Source organism: Polypterus senegalus, chromosome 17 (assembly GCF_016835505.1).
Source record: "Polypterus senegalus isolate Bchr_013 chromosome 17, ASM1683550v1, whole genome shotgun sequence".
Lineage (NCBI taxonomy): Eukaryota > Metazoa > Chordata > Cladistia > Polypteriformes > Polypteridae > Polypterus > Polypterus senegalus.
This window is the reverse complement of record NC_053170.1, coordinates 35,442,798-35,450,705: the sequence shown is the minus strand read 5'-3', so window position 1 is coordinate 35,450,705 and position 7,908 is coordinate 35,442,798. Positions and strand designations below refer to the sequence as shown.

At 36.1% G+C, this 7,908-nt stretch overlaps 1 long non-coding RNA gene across 1 annotated transcript; it reads right to left on the bottom strand.

Annotated features, from left to right (window-relative positions):
- Positions 1-3,518: 3,518 nt before the first annotated feature.
- Positions 3,519-7,601, bottom strand: LOC120518070. The gene is made up of 2 exons (XR_005631170.1): positions 7,242-7,601; positions 3,519-4,152 (listed from the first exon to the last, which is right to left on the bottom strand). It is a non-coding gene; the product is annotated as an uncharacterized LOC120518070 (long non-coding RNA).
- Positions 7,602-7,908: the final 307 nt, after the last annotated feature.

Below are 7,908 nucleotides of genomic sequence, written 5' to 3'. Positions count from 1 at the left end.
TGCTTGTAAGGGTAAAGAGATCGAGATTGCTAAAGTAAAAACTGAACATAGAGGGAATAGTGGTGATTCTGGGAGTTCAACATCACAGCACGTCAAACTTTTCAACCAAGTTTTGCATATTTGTCTTGAACCCTCTGGATACGGTCTAGACAGGAGATCTAATAGTAGGAAGGGCTAACCAAGAAGAGTCTACCGTTTTCAGTAAAAAGAAATTTGAAGTCTCACTTATGCTGTCCTTATCCATCATGGCAGTGAGGGGACAGTTCTCTATTACACTTCTAATATCATGGAGTCCATTTATTTTCAGACATATTTCCTGAGAATATTAGAATTTTTTTGTGGCAAAACTAATAGCAATACCATGGTTAAAGTAATTAATTTATCCTGAATATGAAATCACCTGTCATTTTCAAACCCAATCCATCTATTCACCCATCCCCGTATGAAGTTGCAGTGGTCCTTTGATTGTACCAGCAGCATAAAGTACAAGGCAGAAAGCAACTCTTGGACAGAGTGCCTAGCCAACATGGGGTATATCATACATATACGTACACTCGCTCTAAAAGGCACAATTTCATGCCAGAGAGCCTCAATACAACTCTTTGGCAAGTGGTAGAAAACTCATATAGCCCTGAACCTTTTTTAAAGATCCTAACTCAAAACGCGAAACATCGTCTAGTTTCAGCTTTATTTTTTGCCAGTAGAAAAGAATATGAAGAGTAGGAAAAGTTTAGAGTGCATCATACAAATAACAGATGTGACAATAAATTTAATTTTCAAAATGCCATTTTAAAGGACACTTGCAGGTAATTAACAGATGTGCAAAATTCACTTCATGCATTTTTGATGGTTTAATCTACATCATTTTTAGGAATTCTCTACCATTTATGAGTAATGGAAATCACACATCCCTTTGGTTAAACCTCACCACTGCCCAGTTTACAGCACTGAGCTGATGTTTATACTATGTTTAATTGTGTCAAAAGAGAAATGATTTTGATTTTTGTTATTTTGGGTACTTACATAGATCACAAAATATTTAGACTGCTATTTGACACCCCTAACCAGATTTTTGTTTGCAAAGGTACACAGCAAGAACATATAACGTAGGTGTGAACAGTCTCTCAAAGTGTTTCCACAAGTGTACCATATATATATATAAGGTATACCAACAAAATCAACAGTTAAAAACAGAAGATCAGATGTTTTAGGTAAAAATAAAAGCAACAACAATGTTCTGCTCATAAGTTCCGAAGTAATAAACTTTACTGAAGTTTCCACCCCATGGGTCATTTACCAGTAAAATGAGACTGATGCTGCTAATTGGTTGCTCTAAGCTGCAGTGCTGTGTGATGGAGTGGAACTTGACTGACTGGAAATGATTTTGACACCTTTTAACACGAGGTTTACATGCCAGTTTTAATTTGCTTTAAAGGCATAATGAAAGCCTAACGCTTCTGACAATGGAAACCACCTAAATCTCAATATAACCTCATATATACTATTTTAGTATTAACATGTGAACCAGAAGAGTTTGCATAAAGCAAAACCAAGCAAATTAACTTAAAAATTAAACTTATTAGATGACTAATTTAATATCACCTCCAGTGACAATTAAGTGTTTTTCAATACTAAATCCAATTCTGGTTTAACATTTCACCTTTCTAAATCTAACATGTTTGACGAGTAGTTTAGCCTGAGGTCTGTCTTCAAGCTGATCTCCACCTTCATTATTAATCACCATAGCCAGGGAAATACAAATAAAAGTTGAGTTGTCTTTGTAGATCAGAATCATGCGAACAATGGAGGCAAAACCAATGGCCGAAAACACATTTTATCTGAACCATTTTATTATTGCTTTACTTTAATATATTAATTACAGGTTATATAACTTTATATTATTTTGAAAAGAAAGGAAATAGTTTATATACTACACCCAGATGTACAAGTATACAGTATAAATGTGTTTTTATGTGCTCTTACACATATTAATCATTAAAAGAATAGGATGGAACCTTGAACTAATTTAAATTTTATATTTACAGTATTCACTTAGCAGAAACTTTTATCCAAAGCAATTTACAAAATAACTATACAAGATACAGTATGTATGTTGCACTGGTTCTGGCATGCTGTTATATATGAACACTCACTCTCTGGGCAGATTTATTTGTTCACTACTTAGAAGATGAATGAACATGACCATTAACTACTTTTAAGTCCCTATATTTATATCATCAAAAAACAGTCTAGAAACTTATATTTATATCAAATATACTTTTATAATTGTTAGTTGTCCTAAACATTACAATAATGTTATGGCATATTAGGAATAGCCCAGGTGGAATCAGCAATATTAAAAGGGTATAAGCAGACAAAGCACAGACACAGTACAAATATTCATAATGGAAATATTAATAAAAAATGAATGTAAATGCAATCAGCCCTTATTTCTCCCACATAAACACATGAGTAATGTAAACTTATATTATGGTGTGCACAGAAGACACTAAATTTCATGTTGTCAAATGATTACTAAATAAAAAAATTACATCTTATTTGTATGACATTTCCTTTAAATAAATACCTGAAAAGTTATTTAATATTTGCTCCACACTCTTTGACGTATCCATATAAAGCGTATTAAAGGTGCTTGTTCACCTGTATTAGTTGCTACCAGACTGTGTTACCGTTGAGAATGCAAAAAAGAAGGAAAAACCACACTTACAACTTGCCTTTTGTATTTGTGTTTGATAGTCTTAACTGCAAATTGTACTCGCAATGTTTGTATCTTCTAAAAGTCAATGAAATACAAATTTACAAAGTTCCTCCAGTTGTAACAGAAGTCTGTCATTAGCTAAACTTCATGTGAGTCAATCCTCCTGCAGATAAATAAAATTTATTGCTGATTCTGAAAGGTTTGTATTCATTTACCAGAGAGTCTCAATCAATAAACATAGATTTGTGCTGCTACGTTTAGTTTTGTTGTCGTGTTCAGAAAGGCAACACATTTTAAAAATGCTCCTTGAACATTAATAAGTGAATCACTTTTATTCCACTATTAAAGTTACATAAATTTAATTAATCTTTTACAATGTTAATCAAAAAATTCCTTAATGTAAACAAAAAGTGAACAATGATGCGCATCTGTTACACGTTTACATTAAGGTAATATGTTAGAAAAACCTGCCGACATTTATCTTTGCATATGTCTTGTTGCACTATGTGCAATGGTCGACAGTGCCCATGACATTTTACAGCAGATGGCAATCTGCTAAAATCTTTTGCATTTGATTCACTTTAAATACATTTTTAGGCTTTCAAAAAATATGCAATGAAAGATCACAAGACATCAATATTTTTTAACATTTAAAACATTACCAAATACCATAATACAAGAACTGCATGTGACACACAGCTCATGTAGAAGAGCCAAACTACACCTCAGTCTTAAAGTGTTCTAACCCTAGTCGAGTAAACTGGGAAAAAGTAAGACGGACGTAATAACAATGAAAAAATATATGCCATTCTTTATTTCTTGATCTCAATTCACAATTACAGTATAAAATAAGGATTTAAACCAAGAACATGTTATAAATTCAAGTATAAAACAAGTCATTTTTTGGCCTTGGAACCACAAGAGGTTTACTTTTGGCTAAATCGTAGCTAGAGGGAATTTTTATTTTCATTTCTCTCTGCCATCTGATCATATAATGTTTTGCAACTGGATGCTAATTTTGATAATTTCTACCATTAGAGACATACAAACTAGGAATTTGTCCATTATACTTCTTATACATGTTCAATTCTTCTTTTACAGACTGTAAAGCACTTTTTAGCCACACTTTTGAATAAAGGGCAGAACAATTACAGTATTGTGCACTAGTAGGTCTGAATTTCATCCTGGCCACATTCTATGTGGAGTCTGCATTTTCTCCCCCATGTCTGTCTGAGTGTTGGTCCAGGTACTCCAGTTTTCCCAGCATTCCGAATGAGGTGCAATCTGTGTTGTTTGGCGACTCCAAATTAGCCTGGTTTGAGTTCATGCGGGTACCCAATTCCTTGTACACTTTGACTGAAGTGTTGCCCTTTCCATTGTTGGTTACTACCTTGCCTTTGATGCTGCTGAGAAAGGCTCGAACTCCCTGAAACCTTACAATAAAATTAGGAAGGTTCAGACAATTGATTTATATTAAACACAGGCTTACCACCATTAAACTAAATGAACAAAATGTCTTTATTTCTGCATGGGCAGTATAGTAGTACAGTGCTCAGTGCTGCCATATAATGTATCCAACTCCCTGGGTTTGACAATTCCCTGCATGCCCATCTGACACAAACATACACACATTAGGTTAATCAGCCCGGTGTACAAGTGACCGAGTGGGACATGTGATGGACCGCATGGCATGCAATACTGCTTTCTACTTTGCATCTACTCCAGCAGGCATAGACTGTCCCCCACCACCCTGACCTGGTCAGAGAAGGTTATGCAGCTCATTTAGTGGACACCAATAACTAACAAATACAGTAATCACTATACATATACGCTACATATATATGTTATATGTATATACGAGCACTTAGAGGAGTCTTTACCAAAAAAGTACAAAGTAAACAGGCAACAGAAAAAACAATCTTGGATAGAGAACAAAAAAAAAAGATATTCTTATACTAAAATAAAGAATCAAAAGGGGTCCTAAATTATTCCTACTTGCTGTTTACTTTCTGCATACACAGATTAAATAAATGCCTCCAGTAACATGTATAACTTTTATTATTCTTTGTATTATTCCATGCATTATAATTGACTAACAAAACTAGAAAATGTGACAGAAAATGTTTAAACTCTGTTTTCTTACAGTACAATAGCACTGTCAAATACAACAGCACAAAAACAAAATGGCTGAAACCAAATTTGCAAAATCTGATTTTTTTTTTTTTACAGATGTTTATAATATTTACCGAGTACACATATGGAAATGTTAAAAGATAATATGTGAAAAGAACACTATGTGAAAATGTTACTTTTTTAAAATAACGTGTAAAAAAAGAAGCTTTACTTGTAAATCAAATTCTAAAAATCAAAAGGTAGTCAGAGGCTATTCTAGTTGCAGCAAGCTAAAGTCAGGAAGGGTCTCCGAACGGGGCGCCATCTCGTCTCAAGAAATACAAAGTCAGGCATCGTAAACTGGCATCGTAAGCTGGATTTTTTTTTGATAAATTTTCGCTTTCTTTGCAGGACTTTATTCATCACTGATACACCGCACTTCCTTTGTTGTGCAATTCAAATTTCAGCTACGTGTCGCCGTCATGTGGACGCGCTATCTAATCAATCGATTGAATTTTAAAACCAGTATGTCGGTATAATCATGTATGTTGCTAAACATTTTTAGACGGTGTACATGACTGCATCCTGCTGTATACTAACTAAAATCCTGTCCGTGATTTTTTCCTGCCTTGCCTTTACAGTTGTTTGTGATAGACCACATCTTTCCACGGCGTAATTCGAGTGGATTAAGCGAGTTCCACAATAAAGGGATGGAAGGATGTTAAAGTCGTGAGAGACACTGATTACAACTCTAAACCTAGCGAAAATACCATATGAATTAACCTTTTTCAACGTTCGTGGCAGCTTTGACGTTAATCCGACTTAATAAAATGGCAGCTCTGTCACGTCTGCTTTCTAATAAAGACAACATACGGTTAAGCAGAAAACCTCATCACTACAGGGAGGGCACCTATCACAAGGACTCTACACGCGTTTTACGTTTCTACCACTCTCTCTCCGTTTATCACTGTTGCTCCATTAAACAAGGCCCCACCCAAAAAACACTCGGAGCAAACCAATCACCGACTGGATTTGAGCTTCCGGTCGCGCAATATTTAGGGATTGACAGCCAAGCAGTCCAAACGAAGCTGCTTGCAAGTGAACCGTTTTATTGAGCGAATACGACGTTAACGACAAGGTTCAGCTGTTATCTGATTGAGCGAACCACGGTACCACTAACAGGCAGCCGTAAAGCGTTAGCTGTAACGCTTTCTAATTGTCAGCATTTAAATACAGCGAGGTGGATTCTTTCCAGTGGGGCGAACGAGAGAAAGATGACCTGCCCGGTAGGACAGCAGCACCGGCGAGTGTGAACCACCGCAATGTGTTCTTTTAATCTGTAACCATCAACCATTATGATCGACAACAAAAACTCATGAGCTTTTTCTCTTTTTCGTTCACTTGTTATCAAGAGCGGCGTTTGAGGGTGACAAGTGGGGCGCTTTTGAGGTCCGCGTGCCCCGTTCGAGCGAATTTACCAAGTTATATTCTCCAGTATATATATATATATATATATATATATATATATATTTTGAGATGCTTCTAAGAGGAACCCTTTTAAGATCCCTCTTCAGGGTCAAATTCCGTACATGTACGTCTTTGAAAATATCCCATAGTCCGAATATTAATGCATGTATTGCTAATGATAACCGGCTGACATGACATCAACGTGAGTTATGTCTGTGACATCCTGCATATCGAGACTCGGCGTATACTTGCAATTTGGGTACTTTCTAGAAGCGGCCCTACTGATTTCCGCATGACACCGCATCGCATTTCGCACTGTTGTGGTATTGTCATGAATTATGAACTGCACTTTTTTTTAATAGATTATATCGTTATATTTTTAAAAAAGTCCGATGTTGTATCTTGCAAAATTTAGCTGAATACTGTAATGAGAAAATCCGGTGTATCTTAACATTATTTTTTATCAAATTCGCGCGCAAGTTTTTACAGTTCACACATACCGGTAACGGCGTTTGACGTAACCAGCACCGCACACCCCTAAGGCCGCCCTCTGCTTGTTATCAAAGTGACAATTGCGTTGGTAATCGACTGGGCAAACCAGACAATTCGAAACATCAGGCCATTTATGTAACCCCTTCAGGAGACACCCTCCATCCCAATGGTCCGTACGCCATACCCCTCACGTAGGAGGCGACCAAGGTGGAAACACGCTAACTTGAAGCTGATAAGCATCTGTATACCATTGGGTGTATATTGCGTCCAGCAAAGCATGACAACTGCATTTGGATCAATTGTATTCCCGCTCGGCCATTTTCTATTAACTGTAATACAAGGCAGAGACGAAGACGGACCGGACGTCTGTTGTAACATTACCATATACAATATTGTGTCGTGTCCCATCTCGTGAACGAGGCTCATTAACTACTCAGTGGTACGCCTTTACCTGTAAAGATGTTACTCTTCTCCGGGTGCTAATAGCAAGCAAATAAAAATTAAAAGTCTGCACATGTCTCCCAACATTCAGCCTAAATGCAAACTGAAGCGGTCTGAGCCCGCTAGTCGGTAAAGCTATTCTATTGGTTTCTGCCGCTGTCAATCTATTTTTTTTTGGCTGCGCTAGTTTCACTATTAGCAGAGTACGCGGATCAGTCCTACTAAATTCAATATACTAACACAGACACACAAACCTACGAATTTAATTATTAAAATATGATTGTTTTGTAATTTTAACAACTGAGCACATAATAGTTAAAACATGGAATTGGATTGCCGCTGAGCGTAAACGGTTTGCAGTGAGCCAAAACGAACAGCTGCTACCATCTAGAGGCGATTAAAAGAATTGTACGTTTGTATTATTAGTCACACTGCTGAGCTTTATTCTCAAAATATTTTTTTTATGTAGTCTTCTCATTTGAGTACTTAATAAATAAACGACAGATTTGTTGACACTTGACTAATGAAATGATATTTGACTTTAAGAGGTAGAAATCTGCATGCTCATACATCATTGTTCTAGATTTGGAGGTAGAAATAGTGACTGAATATAAAGAATAAAATATTTGGACTATTAATACAAAAAATACGAAAGTCTGAATTTGAATAAGCTGCCT